The 15,596-nt window shown below is 53.1% G+C and overlaps 1 pseudogene; it reads right to left on the bottom strand.

The window, feature by feature from the left end:
- Positions 1–4,177: 4,177 nt before the first annotated feature.
- Positions 4,178–15,367, bottom strand: LOC133884026 (uncharacterized; annotated as a pseudogene).
- Positions 15,368–15,596: the final 229 nt, after the last annotated feature.

The following is a 15,596-nucleotide window of genomic DNA, read 5'->3' as shown; positions in this document are numbered from 1 at the left end:
GGATTATGTGTGTTTGTTATTTCTTGGATTTGAACGTAACGGATGATGTCGTTCGTGCGTCCCATTCGCTTTGCTCGATTTGTCTTTAGCTCAATCACACAATAATTGCTGTGCAAGATAGATTCATAAGTGATTATATAATGCAGCAACGGCCAAGTGTTCCATAGTGCTGATCCTATCAACAAATAGGCGGTAGCTTAGCTCGTGTACATACATGCATGCCTTGCGATCCTCCAGTTTAGACAAGCCTGAGCATTAACAAATTAAGAGAAATTAAGGAGTATCTATATGGCATGTGAGATAAGACTTTCCGGTAACGACGGTGCAAAAGAATATTTGCGAGGATGATCCTCGAGGAAATTTAACAAATTGTCATCAAGCCGATATATAATTGTCGCAAGTAAACTAGTGGAATTTGTCAGGGATCGACCGTGTAAAGCAAGAGTGTAGCGCGCGACACGTAAGCAGCGGCTCGGCCGCTTGATTGGTTGTAGTTAAGTCCATATATTTTCCCAAAAAAAAAAGTCCATATATTGTCTGGTGACAGCTGAGGTCGTTAGATCAGATTAAACAAGACAGAATTCCAAATGACACGATATTTCATTTCTTCGTTTCTCTATTTCCCGCAATTTTAGCTTCTCTTGTGATGTTTCATTTTAGCTTCCTTTTGACTAGAATTTTGCTATCGCTGCAGCTGTAAGAATCTTTCCGTCTAAATTTTGCTATCGCTGCCCAGTTGGAATTCTGGTATATATGTTTTTTCCCGCACGATGCTTGTTTGCATGTTTTGTTGGATTGATCTTGACCAACTAATCTTAACAGACCAAGAGATAATGGGAGTTCGGACTCCACAAGAGCGCCGTGATCAGGGGCGCCAACCAACATGTTGGTTACAGTCCTATCCCGTGCAGCATCATAAAACCAGACGAGGGGACTCTGACAAAAATAGGGAATCAAGCTCACAAAAATTAGTCATCTCTCTTACGTCCTAAATCCTAACCGATCCTTAAGGGTGCTGTTAACAGGGTGAATGCCGCTGCCGCCGCCGCCGCCGCCGTCTACAACAGCTACATAAGCACGCGAGCTACGACTACCGCACTGACAACCTTACACACTGTATCAACCTCTCCCTCACGCCGGTTGCCACTTCATCACCATCTACCCCGAATCATCGAGACCTAATGGCATCACCGAACTCCGGTATGTTCACGCTTCCGCATGTTTAGTAATGTCCAATTACTAGAGCTAGTGATCTTAATGATTAGATAAATATTATACCTAACATTTGGTGTCAGAGCTGATCTAGCTCTAGATTGAATCCAATTGAGTATGAATTAGATTTAATCAAGTTCAATTATGCTCAGTTGATGCCATATTATGATCAATTAGTTCATGTTACACAACTCATGTTTAGGCTCGGATTAGCAAAATTAGATCACAATTATGCACAATTTCTCATGTTTTTGGGTAATTTTGCCTCATGTTAGATCAAATTAGTTATGAATTAGCCCTTTATGTACATGTTTATGCTGTTATGTTCGGTTTTGGAGGCATTTTTGTGCTTGGGTTGACTGATAGGCTTGGGCAGCATAGAGAAGGAGGGGAAATCCATCAACTTGTGATAAACCTAGTGCAATTCCCCATTTTCTAAACCCTAATCCCCAATTTTAGCCACAAACCAAAACCCGAAATCTCATCAATCTCGTAATCAGCACCAAAATCCCCAAATTAGAGCAAGGCATGAAGTCAAATTACCTTTGTGCACTAATGTTGCTGCCATTGAGGCCACTGGAGCCACCACCTTCTTCTCCTATGGGATTTCTTTCCTCCTCGGTGTTCTTTGTCGCGCGTGGACTTGTTAACCCCCCTGCTTCTGATCCATCGGGTCCATGTGTTCCTCGTGTTCACGCCGACACCTTAACCGGAGCATTTCCTCTTTCGCCGCGCACATTGGGTGTCACCGAAAACCCACCGACGGTGCCGCATGCAAACTTGTTCGCACGCGTGCGTTGGTGGGTAGATCAAAGGCAACGTCATTTTTCCCCTCTGCTCTCACTCTTTCCCTCTCCCTTTCAACGGCGATGTGCGTCGCCAGAGCTCTCAAACCGGCAATCGCCGCCTCTCTCTCAGCCTGTGTGGTTTTTTCGGAGGAGATGGAGCGGAGTGGTTTAGGGTTAGGGTTCCTAAGGTGGTCGGTCGTTCTGTTCTGACAAATAACCTAGAGAGCCGTCAGATTCGATTCGACGATTGAGGTTGCCTGGGCATAACTGAAAGTGCATCTAGCCCCTTATGTGTGATTTTGTTAATTGATAACAATACCTATGGACTAACAATGGTGTTTAGTTTGTTAGTAGGTTGTTCATAGGTAATGCATGAAGGAGATATATGCATCAAGATGAATGAGCTCTAAGTGTTGCTCAGGTAAGTTAATGACAATACCTATGAACTAACAATTATATTAAGAATTATTATTAGGTTATTCCATAGGAGATGCATAAGTGATGAAACATAGAATCGTTGAGAAATGCCATGAGTTCAAAAAATTGTATCAAAGCCATTGAGCACTTAATGATGTTGATGAGATGAAGGAGAAGCTCAAGAAGATTGATAGTAAATATGAAGACTAAGTTACTTATCAAAATCGAGTAAATAAAGGTATGATATTGTCAATAGAGTTTATGGACTAACCCGTGTGCTATGTGGTTGAGAGTGGGTGGGGTTAGGTTCCATGTGAATAATGACAATAAGCATAAAGGCTAAGTTACTTGTGTAGGTCAAGTAACTTAAGGTACAAAGTTGTCAATTATGTTTATGGACTAACACATGTGCTTTGTGTTTAAGAGTGAATTATGGTTAGAATCTATAAGAAGGCATAAGTTGAATTGAGATATAGAATATGCAAAGAGTGAAGAACAAGATTGGACTCCATATATGATAAAGTGAATTCTTGAAGATGTCAAATACAAGGTGGTTTTCTATGGTAGGACGGTGAAGGGCAAGTAAGACTCAGCTGCGATGGACCATCCGGTGGTGAAGGGCGAGCAAATGGATTGGTGAAAGCTTTGCGTCAACATCGTGCAAGGCCAAGAGAAGCTATGGGTGATTCCCATTAATCACATAAAGAATCAAGAAGAGATGGAGTGAAGACGATATAAAAGTTGACAACCCTCTAACTTTGAAAGAAAGAAGCGATACATGAAAATATTCAAAGGCTCAAATTGATTCAAACAAGTTCTAAATTTAAATTTGAGTATAGGTATATCACACTATTAAGAAGGATGTAACGTAGAGCTAATTGTCGTGTCTCAGTGCTCAAGAGTATCTAACCAACCCAAAGTGAGAGACATAAAACATCCACGAACACCGGGTAGTGCTAACTTGAGAGTTCACTTTTATGAGTCTGGTGTCGAAAGTGTGGAAGTGTTCGAATCAGGTTTTAGAATGTTCCTAGTTTTGATACAATGTGTTTGAGATAATGAATTTAGTTGGGATGTATAGCCCTTTGAATAAGCTTTTTGTAGAGTCTGAAATCGTCATAATCGAACAACGGGATCAAATGTTATCGCCGTTTTTAGAAGGTCGGCTATGCTGAACTCAGAAGTTCTGGGTTAACCCAAAAGTTTTGAGTTGTCTGGAAGTTCCAGATGAATTCCGAGTTGGGGTTCTCAATTGAGGTTTGAAGTTTTAATCTAGAAGTTTCGGATTGAACCCAAAAGTTCTAGATATTGTGGTCAGTTTGGATGTTTCGAGATGGCTCCGAGCAGAGGTGCTCGGTTTGGCCTTTCAAGCCAACCCGGAAGTTCTGGGTTAGGGCCAAAAAGTTGCATAAGCCATCCCTAGAATTAAAACTGATTCAAGCAATTAGATTACAACAATTACTTTCAAGGGGAATTGGATTATCCAGAATTTGATTGAAATCTAACATTCATTTTTGGATGTACATAAAATTCTTTTCTAGGAATCAAATTACAAATGTTGTTTGGATAGGATATTCAAAATATGGAAAGTGTGCTTCCAGAGCTGAATATTTTTGCTCTCTCTCTCTCTCTTCTCCATCCATCCACATAGCTCTCTCTCTCTCTCTCTCTCTCTCTCTCTCTCTCCATCCACACACGCAACAGAATGACAAGAAACACAATAATACAAAATTAAGCTAGCATTGTATCAACCATTCGATTCAATAAACATTTGAAATAAGCATCAACATTTGCAAGGCGATGTCAGACAACACTTGCTTCTAGAAATAAGCATTCACACCATGTATTTAAATGCATGACATATTTAGTTCCTAAAGTGACAGATAGCACTTGCTCCTACAAACACACATTCACATAGGTTATTGAGAGGTTAAGACAATGCAGAACCAATAGAGGAGTTTCCCAAACAAGGCAAGGGCTTCCCTTCTTAAGTTGCTTCATGAGTCACCTCTTCCTCTTTTCCATTGGAATTGTGTCGGTGTATTCGGAACCAGGGGTCCCTAAGTCCCGAGACCAGGCCGTCCATCCGCCACATGTCACCACCCTGCAAGGTAAGAAGAAGCTAAGTCCCAGGAGAAGGTGCTCGGGGCCGCCGCCTCTGGTCCCCGAGCACCCCAGTTCCCCGATGATCCGCAGAGCCCAAATATCGGGAAAGAAGTGCTCCGGAGAGAGTGCTCGGGGCTGCACGTGGCAGCCCCCGAAGACTCGGTTGCCCGAAGGTCTCACCCAAGTGCTCGGGAGAGAGTGCTCGGGGCTGCACGTGGCAGCCCCCGAAGACTCGGTTCCCCGAAGGTCTCACCCACGTGCTCGGGAGAGAGTGCTCGGGGCTGCACGTGGCAGCCCCCGAGGACTCGGTTCCCCGAAGGTCTCACCCAAGTGCTCGGGAGAGAGTGCTCGGGGCTGCACGTGGCAGCCCCCGAGGACTCGGTTCCCCGAAGGTCTCACCGAAGTGCTCGGGAGAGAGTGCTCAGGGCTGCACGTGGCAGCCCCCGAGGACTCGGTTCCCCGAAGGTCCCACCGAAGTGCTCGGGAGAGAGTGCTCGAGGCTGCACGTGGCAGCCCCCGAGGACTCGGTTCCCCGAAGGTCTCACCGAAGTCCTCGGGAGAGAGTGCTCGGGGCTGCGCGTGGCGGCCCCCGAGGACCCGGTTCCCCGAAGGTTCGCGCAAGATCATTCGACGACCCGAAGGGTCCCATCGTCGGGGTGTCAGCCAGTCAAAGGCCCAATGCCGCATTTAATAGGCACGCGCGGCCTGACATCCTGACATCCTGACATTCTCAGCTGCCCACGCCCCAGTGTCAGACCCTGCCATGCCCTGGCAGGGGGGCGTGGGTCCATTAAATGCACGGGTCCCGTCCCGTTTCATCCGAGTGCCTCGGGATAACGTTGCCAGAATCGAAGCACTCCGCCCGCCACCCTGCCCTGGCAGAAAGACAAGACAGGGTGGGCGCACCGGGCACCTCTGAGGCTGCCCGGTGGGCCCCCTTTATGGCGCCCGAGGGCTTCCACAGTGGCGGGTGGTCGGATGCGCGCCGCATTTCTCCACCGCCCCTGTCACTTCGCCAAGACAAAATGATTACGCCTTTCTCCGTGGCACCTTGGCATTCGCATCCCCTCTTTCCCATTCAGGATATGTTGAGGTCGGCGCGCCTATAAAAGGAAAGGATGGAGAACACGTAAAAGGTGTGTGAAGAAGAGGACGCAGACGCTCAAACCAGCTCAAGCCAAGCTAGAACACGAGAGCCTCAAGCTCTCAGTAAGTGGCTCTCTCTTGTAACCAGATACATCCTTGAAGAATTCCCTTCAAGGGCAGATATAACACTCACACAGGAGTAGGGTGTTACGCCCCCGTGCGGCCCGAACCTGTCTAAACCCCGGTGCACCCATCTTTCTCGCACTAGGACGATCATCTCCCACCAGCCACTGCATTTATTTCCGTTTCCCGCTTATTTCCCAAAACAAGCTCGTTCAGGATCATCCCCCCGGCCGAATCTCTAAAAGGGGGTCTCTCGGGATCCCTGCGACAGGAGCTCACCCTCCGACAGCTGGCGCGCCAGGTAGGGGCTTGTTCACAAGTGCCTTGTTCGGGGACTATTGCGAAGATTTCGGCATCAAGCTTTGCTTCGCTTCCGTCGCTCATCCTCGGAGTAACGGGCAGATCGAGCGCGCCAACGCGGAGATACTAAAGGGCCTCAAAACCCGGACCTATAACGTGCTCGCTAAGCACGGGAAGGGATGGGTGGACGAACTGCCAGCCGTGCTGTGGGCCAATCGGACTGCGCCAAGCCGCGCCACCAGGGAGACTCCGTTCTTCCTCGTCTATGACGCCGAAGCAGTCCTCCCCTCCGAGCTCACTCTGGGCTCCCCTCGAGTGCATGCATACTCAGAGGGTGAGCAGGAACAGCAAAGGCGCGATGACGTGGACTACCTGGAAGAGCGCCGGCGGCGTGCCGCTGTCCGGGCGGCTCGGTATCAGCAGAGTCTACGGCGGTATCATCTGCGCCATGTCCGGGCCCGGTCTCTCGAGGTGGGGGACCTAGTTCTCCGACGCGTCCAGTCGCGCGAAGGAATGAATAAGCTATCCCCTGTGTGGGAAGGGCCTTTCACCGTGATCGCGGTCCCACGGGCAGGTTCTTTCAGGTTGGCGACGGAGGAAGGACAGCCACTCCCGAATCCGTGGAACATCGAGCATCTCCGACGCTTCTACCCGTAGATGGTCGTGCTCGCGGCTCAGGTCAGCAAGGCCGGGGGCTTCTCCCCGCCCAAGCAGTCCGAGGGCTTCGCCCCTTGGGTAAGTCGCTGTCGCCCAACCTTGTAAATATTGCACATTCAGTATTTCGATAAGCAATCACTATGTCAACATATTTTTCCTGGATTCCGTATGTTTAATCTGTCTGGTGAGGTGCTCGGTTGTGCGAGAAAAAGTTCGCTCTCTCATTTTCCCCGCTGATAAAAGAATCCCAATCGGTATGCATGCGAGCAGTCGCCGCTGACTTACGTCCGGCATGGTAGGCTGTGGTGTTCGGTGTCGTGGCAGGCTCCCGGGCACTACCAAGTTTCGGGGTGCTCTGGGTAATCCCATCGCTCGAGCCGCTCGAGTAGTCCGGAGCTCGGGCCCCCGGAGCGGGCTGTTGGTGCTCGGTCTGGTCTGTCATGCCCGGGCGCCATCGAACCATAGGACCTCTGAGTTATGTTTCTGCTCGCTCTTGTCCGCCGGTTTGGGTCTTCGAGAGGTCTTGGGTCGAAAACGAGAGCAGTCTATAGCAAGTACCGCACTAGTAGAGCGCACCAGACAAAGAAATCCTATTTTCTCTCTTAAGTCACAGGCTGGTGATCACGAGCAGCTCGGCCGCGAGGGCTTCAATGCCCCGGTCTCTGGTCGGCCCCGAGGGTCCTCGGGTGGTCCTACCACTTAGGCATGGGTGGTCAAGATCACCCGACCCCAGGAGCCTCGTATGCCTTTGGGCAATCAGGCGCTCCGTTGAAAGAATCAAGTCCCCGGGCTCCCGAGCTCGGAAGCACACCCCTCCTGGATCGGTTGGCCGGAAGGCCGACAGCTGTCCGGTGAGTGGTTATATTCAGACAAGTCTGCTTTAAGTAAATTTATGTCCTCGAGTCACTCTCGGGGGCTCTCGCGGTTTAATCTGTTCGGCGAGGTGGTCTCCTCGCACGCAAAAACCCTGCCGCGTGACTACTTTTTCCCAGAACGACAGAACGGTTTGCAGAAAAGAGTAGCGTGCTTGCGATAATGTCTGACCGAAGCCCTTCGTGGTGGTCGTGGTGTTCGGTCCGCTTTTAAGGACCCCGAGCACTACCGAGTCCTCGGGTACCCTGGGTAATCCTATCGCTCGAGCTACTCGGGTAGTCCAGAGCTCAGGCCTCGGGGGCGGGCTGTCAGTGCTCGGTCCGGCCCGTTTTAAGCCCGGGCACCACCGGACCACGAGGACTCTTGGTCACATTCTCGCCCACACGTGTCTCCCTTCTGCTAACTGGGTGGTCGCAATGTGAAAAAGTGTTCACTAGGTATGGCGTGTTCCGAGCGGGATCGATCTATCTCCCGGGCAAGGGAGTCTGTGTCTTTGTTTCTTAACTTAGGCAAATACGGACTCGCGAGAGCTCGAAGGCCGACTGCGCCAGCAACAGCGATCAGGACCACTTTACCCTCGGGGACGGGAAGGTCGGGAACGGCCCGACTGAGTACTCCCCGGGACTTCCGGGCAAAACACCAGAAGAAGCATCATACACTCAGAGAAACTGGAGTTGCGAGCTCAAGGAAAAATTCCCATTAATATTCACAGGATAGATACAAGGCATTTTCTAAGAGTTCACTCCTACATCTACATTTATCAAGATAACAAAAGAAAAAAGACTACAAAAGATCTAGTCGGCAGCAGAGGCGTCGGCTGAATCCTCTGAGTCGTCCCCGGGGGCTGGCGGCGGCGGCACCTCTCGCCTAAAGCCGGCCGTCACCATGGTGGCGGTACTCCGGACCGCTACCCGGGCGGCCTCTCCCTCAGCCTCGACCACTCCCTCCCGCGCCGGCTCTAGCGGGAAGTTCGGGTCCCTGCTTCGGTAGCAGGCCAGGACGTGCTCGGCCACTGCATGTGCCAAGCCACGTCCCTCCCGGGCGGCAAGTTCTTGGACTGCCCAAGGCAGGGCCTCGAGGCGCTCGCAGACCTGCTGCAGCCCCAACACTTGTCGTGCGGGGCCGTCGCCCTTCTCGCCTCCAACAAGCCGTCCGAGACCACCCTTCTCTACGGCTCGCCGCATCCGCCGGAGTATGTCTTCCAGCATATGCTCGAGGTTGACCCGCGAGACAAAGGCAGTCTCGAGCTTCTCCTTGGCGGCCCGCAGCTGTGCCTCAAGTCCCTGGTCCCCAACCGGACCGGAAGAACCGCCAACTGCTGCGGGGGCGGTAGCCTGCTTCGCCTTGGCCACCGTCTCAGATAAAGCATGTTCACGGGCGGTCAGTTCCGCCTCGTGCTTCGCGTTCTGCTCCACCTCGATCGCCATGGCCGCCGCTGCCGCGTCAGCCTCGCCTTCTCTACGACTCAGTTCGCCTTCTCGGTGACTCAGCTCGCCCTCCCGCCGGGCCAGCGCGTCCTCCTTCTGGGCCACCGAAGTCTCCCGGGCGTCGAGATCCGACGCCGACAACTCATTGTCCACCTCCCGCAAGGAAACAACCTCCTCCCAACGGTGGATCTCCTCCCTGATCTTCCGAAGGTCGTCTTCCCTGCGTTGGAGGTCAGCGCACGTCTTCTCGGCCGCACCCTCCCGGCGGGTCAGCTCGGCTTGCCGCTCCTCCGCAGCCTGCTCCCGGGCTGCGATTGCCACCTCCCTCTCCTGTGCCTGCCCCATCTTGGCAAGGGCATCGGCAGCTTGCTGCCTCGATGCCTCAGCCAGGCGGGCGGCGTCTTCTCGCTCCCGCGCGGCTTCTACCCGCGCGGTCTTCAAAACTTCCTGTTCCCGCGCGACTTCCGCGCGGATATCTTCTAGGAGCTTCTGCTCCCGCGCGGCTGCCGCACGGGCCTCCTCCTGAGCACCCGCCAGCTGCGCCTTCTCCAACGCCAGGCGGGCACGCTCGGCCTCGAGCTCCCCCTCCTTGGCGTCCACCGCTGCGCCTAGCCGCCCGACTGCTACTTTGACGCCTTCAATGGCGGCCAGGAAAGGGTCGCCGGGCTGGCCGGGCGCCGGTGGGGCCCAGGCTTCTCCGCAGAGTGCCTCCAGGGGGGCCGAGCTCTCTGCAGGGCCCTGCGCTGCCATCCGCCCCGGGCTCTGCCTGCCCAAGGTAGGCTCCACCGGCGCCGAAGACTCGGACGGCGGCCGCATTTCAGCATCGGCCGCCCTGTCCGCCGGCCCCGGCAAAGCGTCCTCCTCCACCATCATCCGCCCCGGGCTTTCCGCGCCCGGGGTAGGTTCCGCCGGCGCCAAGGATCCGGACGTTTGCTCCGTCCTCCTCTTGGCCGCCGCCTCCGTCTCTCTTCCGCTGGCCGCCACGACGGTTGGCGCCTCCGCCGTTCTGGTGCCCGCCTCCGTCGGAACGGCAGGCGGGCTCGGCTCTGGTCCCGGTGCCTGTTCCCTCTCCGTCGCAGCAGCGCCTGCGGCGGGCCTACAGGAGACAAATGAAAATTGTCAAAACTTAGTTCGAGCCAGAAATGCCCATGGAAAAGCAAGAAAGAAGACTTACCGATACCGCCATTTGGCCGCTAGAAGCCTGATGTCCGGGTCCGGCGCCGTCGGTCCGGACTCCTCCCGCCGCCTCTTCCGTTGGGGGCTCGGCTGAACCGCTGCGTGGGCCTCGAGTGCCGCCGCACGAGTCTCGGTTTCCGCCCTGCGGGTCGCAGGCACCGGTGCAGGCCCCATCCGCACCAGGCGCGGCTCCAGCACCGGAAATGCCGCCGCTGCCGTCGGCGACGGCGGAGAGTCCGGCACCAGGATCAGGGCCCGGGGACGTTTTCCCCGATCTCCCGGCGCCACCTCCTCGACGACTTCAGTCGCGACCTCCTCCTCGGCACGACGGCTGCTGCCTGCGGCGACCCCTTCACCAGCCCGTGCCGAGCTGCCAGCGACCTCCTCGCCAAGTAGCTCTTCTAGCCCGGGGAGTTCGGAGGCCCCTGGGCGTCGAACTCCGGCAGCCCCGCCATAATGGCCACCCGTTTGGGGTTGGCGCAGAGCGCCATCTCCGGCCACGGGAGCTCCGTCCGGCTCATGTCCTCCGTTCCGGTGATCACCCGTGTCATCCCCCGCAGCTCCGCCTGCCCCAGATCCCAGCTCGCGCCGATCTGGGTCCTGGTGATGTCCTCCGGCCCGGTGTAGAACCAGCTCGGCCGGGCCCGCTCTCGCAAAGGCGCCAGCCGACGGCGCAGGAAGTCCACAACCACCATGACTGAGGTCAGCCCGCACTCGCGCAGCTCCAGGATGCGCTCCAGCACCGGCTTCAGTCTCACATCTTCTGGTGGCGGCGCCTCCCACGTCGATCGCCGAGGTTCCGCCGCCGCCTCCGGCAGCTCGAGGCGCTCATGGGGGTCGACATCGACGAAGAACCAGTCCCGTCGCCACTCCTCCCACTTGCTGCGCAGCACCTGGGGAATGTAATGATCCCCCAGGCCGTCCCGGAGCCGGAGGTTGCAGCACCCCGCGACGTCCGCCGTGGAGTACCCCCTCTTCTTCCCCACCGGCCGAAGGACGAAGAAATGACGAAGCAGCGTCGCCGACGGCATCACCCCCACGAACATTTCGCAGAGATGCGCGAAGACTGCCAACACCACCACAGAGTTGGGGCTTAGGTGCACCAGTTGAATTCCGTACGTCTCCAGCACTTGCAGGAAGAAGGCGGAGAACGGCGGCACCAACCCCGCCACCACAAAAGAAGTGAAGAGGATGATCCTCCCAGGGATGGTCGTCGCCGGCGTCAGAGTCGCCGGCCTCACCACCACAGCACCTTCCTGCCCCTCCGGCACCAGCAGCTTCCTAATCTTGTCCGCCGCCTCCTCGTTCCTCAGACGAGACTCCGGCAAGATGCTGTCCGAAGTCTTGTTCCGGCGTCCTCCTCCAACCCTCGTCATCTCGACAAGATGGAAGGTGTTTTGGTGGTGGAGAGAGAGAGAAGGAAGAATGCCCCGATCGCCTGAGAATTTCCTAAGGGCTTCGGAGCACAAAGAAGGTAGGAGCACAAGTGCGAGAGAGCGTAAAGAGGGGAACGGACCGATCCGTTCCCCCTTTTATATCTCAAAGTTCAAAAACTGCCGCCCAAACGGTTCGTTCGGCGAAGCGTCGCCTCGATCGACGCAACTGCCAGGCAAATCTCCCGCCGATCGCGCGATGTCAGCGGCTGCCAGGCGTATTTTCCTCGATCTGCGCGGCGACCGTGCGTGCCGCCCGTATGGTCATTATACCCTTCAGAAGTTGTGTGGACACGCGTCCACTCATTTTCCCGTTGGGGCGTACTTGAGGTTCGGGTCCGCAAGGGCCACCTCTCGAAAGCTTGCCACATGGCGTCTGCACCAGCCTCGGCCTCGGCCGCGATGAAGGGTCCATTCGCAGTCTCCGTCCCGTCACCTACCAACGGACCTGGGGGCTGCTGTCGGTGTATTCGGAACCAGGGGTCCCTAAGTCCCGAGACCAGGCCGTCCATCCACCACATGTCACCACCCTGCAAGGTAAGAAGAAGCTAAGTCCCGGGAGAAGGTGCTCGGGGCCGCCGCCTCTGGTCCCCGAGCACCCCAGTTCCCCGATGATCCACAGAGCCCAAATATCGGGAAAGAAGTGCTCGGGAGAGAGTGCTCGGGGCTGCACGTGGCAGCCCCCGAAGACTCGGTTGCCCGAAGGTCTCACCCAAGTGCTCGGGAGAGAGTGCTCGGGGCTGCACGTGGCAGCCCCCGAAGACTCGGTTCCCCGAAGGTCTCACCCACGTGCTCGGGAGAGAGTGCTCGGGGCTGCACGTGGCAGCCCCCGAGACTCGGTTCCCCGAAGGTCTCACCCACGTGCTCGGGAGAGAGTGCTCGGGGCTGCACGTGGCAGCCCCCGAGGACTCGGTTCCCCGAAGGTCTCACCCAAGTGCTCGGGAGAGAGTGCTCGGGGCTGCACGTGGCAGCCCCCGAGGACTCGGTTCCCCGAAGGTCTCACCGAAGTGCTCGGGAGAGAGTGCTCGGGGCTGCACGTGGCAGCCCCCGAGGACTCGGTTCCCCGAAGGTCCCACCGAAGTGCTCGGGAGAGAGTGCTCGAGGCTGCACGTGGCAGCCCCCGAGGACTCGGTTCCCCGAAGGTCTCACCGAAGTCCTCGGGAGAGAGTGCTCGGGGCTGCGCGTGGCGGCCCCCGAGGACCCGGTTCCCCGAAGGTTCGCGCAAGATCATTCGACGACCCGAAGGGTCCCATCGTCGGGGTGTCAGCCAGTCAAAGGCCCAATGCCGCATTTAATAGGCACGCGCGGCCTGACATCCTGACATCCTGACATTCTCAGCTGCCCACGCCCCAGTGTCAGACCCTGCCATGCCCTGGCAGGGGGGCGTGGGTCCATTAAATGCACGGGTCCCGTCCCGTTTCATCCGAGTGCCTCGGGATAACGTTGCCAGAATCGAAGCACTCCGCCCGCCACCCTGCCCTGGCAGAAAGACAAGACAGGGTGGGCGCACCGGGCACCTCTGAGGCTGCCCGGTGGGCCCCCTTTATGGCGCCCGAGGGCTTCCACAGTGGCGGGTGGTCGGATGCGCGCCGCATTTCTCCACCGCCCCTGTCACTTCGCCAAGACGAAATGATTACGCCTTTCTCCGTGGCACCTTGGCATTCGCATCCCCTCTTTCCCATTCAGGATATGTTGAGGTCGGCGCGCCTATAAAAGGAAAGGATGGAGAACACGTAAAAGGTGTGTGAAGAAGAGGACGCAGACGCTCAAACCAGCTCAAGCCAAGCTAGAACACGAGAGCCTCAAGCTCTCAGTAAGTGGCTCTCTCTTGTAACCAGATACATCCTTGAAGAATTCCCTTCAAGGGCAGATATAACACTCACACAGGAGTAGGGTGTTACGCCCCCGTGCGGCCCGAACCTGTCTAAACCCCGGTGCACCCATCTTTCTTGCACTAGGACGATCATCTCCCACCAGCCACTGCATTTATTTCCGTTTCCCGCTTATTTCCCAAAACAAGCTCGTTCAGGATCATCCCCCCGGCCGAATCTCTAAAAGGGGGTCTCTCGGGATCCCTGCGACAGGAGCTCACCCTCCGACAAATTGCCATCAATGACTCAAATTTGCAAGCATCAGAAGTAAGAATATCATACAGGTCAAGCTCGGTATCTTCATCAAGTCCTATCTCCTGTAGTGCGGCAAGAATTTCCTTTGATGAAGGACCTTTTGGCACATCGTCTTTAAGTGCTTCAACAAACTTATCCAATTTTTCAAACAACATTGAAGTGAAAGAATCCTTAGATTGTTGCCTTTTTAAACTTGTCGTAGTTGATGTTGAGCTAGGCTCTTCAGCGGTACCATCTTCTGTAGACATTTCCTTTGAATTCTCAGCGGCAGTTCTTGCTGTCTTCCCATTAGCACTATCTTTGCAATAAACCGGACTTACTAAATCCCAAAATTTTATAACCTTGTACCTATAGCCATGGGCTTTCTTGTTTTTCTGCAATATATAAATGGAACATAAATTAGCTTCAGTTTGGCTAACAAATTGAGGTATCTATTTGGTTGAGTGGAAAATGTAATCAGCATAGCTTGATGTAAAGATCATGCTGGCAGAACAACACAATTTGATGTAAAGATTCACTCATATATATATGTAAAGAACAGAACAACACAGTTGTGTGTGTGTAAAGATCATAACAGAACAGTTTGATTCACTCATATATATATATAAGAAGCATATTTGGTACTCCTGGGAGTATGTACTCCCACATACGTATCTCATTACGTATGGAGTATTCATGTGATAAATGTTATGTACATGGAGCATGTGAGTATATAAGATCATCCAAGTGGTATGTAGAAGTTTTAGGTGGTTTGCACATATTTTTTTAGTGTATTACATTTTATGTAAAAATACAAAGGTATTATCAAAATCTAATAAAATTGATGGACTTCTTTTCTATTTTTTCATGTAATTCACATTGGAGTATCTTAGAATGAGTATATAAGTATACTCATAGTGACAAAGGAGTATATCCAGTTCATTTATGTAGTATATCATAGTAGGGAGTATGTACTCCTGAGAGTACAGACTAGTTTTCCTATATATATATGTGTGTGTGTGTGTGTGTGTGTGTGTGTGTGTGTGTGTGTGTGTGTGTGTGTGTGTGTGTGTGTGTGTGTGTGTGTGTGTGTGTGTGTGTGTGTGTGTGTGTGTGTGTGTGTGTGTGTGTAAAGAACAGAACATCACACTATATCGACGTATAACTGATTCACTCATATGTTTCTAACAGAAAACCCATATAATTGAATGACCGTCTAAAAGCTTGTAATAGAACACACAACATAGTCTTTCCGAGCTGATTCACTCATTCACATAAACAAATCAGAATAGCACTATCAATAAGTAGAAGGTTTCTGAAATTTAGCTCAACATAGTCTTCCTAAACTTTATCACTATCAACTGATAGTTTGTTCTTGTTCCAATCCCAACCGAATCCACTAGATCCTAGCATTCCACTTATGATAGAGTAGTGCTTATCAAATGTCTTGCTCCTCGAGATGATATTATCATTTGTGATATCCACACCACACTTCTCGCGGACATTTTTTATAGCAGCGGTGTACACATGATACTTACACCCATTCTGATTTATCCCTTGTTGTAGTACTCCACAGAAGTGTCGAGTGAGTTGTTGGCCCTTGTACATACTGATGTATGTGGACCAATGAGCTCTATCACTAAAGGTGATTTTCAGTACTTCATTACTTTTACCAATGACTTTAGTAGATATGGTTACATTTACCTAATGAGGCAAAAGTTTGAGTCCTTTGAAAAGTTCAAGGAATTTCATAATGAAGCACAAAATCAAATTGGCAAGACAATTAAATTTATGTGATCTGATCATTGAGGTGAATATTTGAGCTATGAGTTTGGTGATCATCAAAAGCAATGTGGAATTCTTTCACAATTGACTCCACTAGGGACACCTCAA

The sequence above is a fragment of the Phragmites australis genome, chromosome 1 (assembly GCF_958298935.1).
Source record: "Phragmites australis chromosome 1, lpPhrAust1.1, whole genome shotgun sequence".
Taxonomy (NCBI): Eukaryota; Viridiplantae; Streptophyta; class Magnoliopsida; order Poales; family Poaceae; genus Phragmites; species Phragmites australis.
The sequence above is the reverse complement of the archived record's forward strand: the minus strand, read 5'-3'. Positions and strand labels throughout refer to the sequence as shown.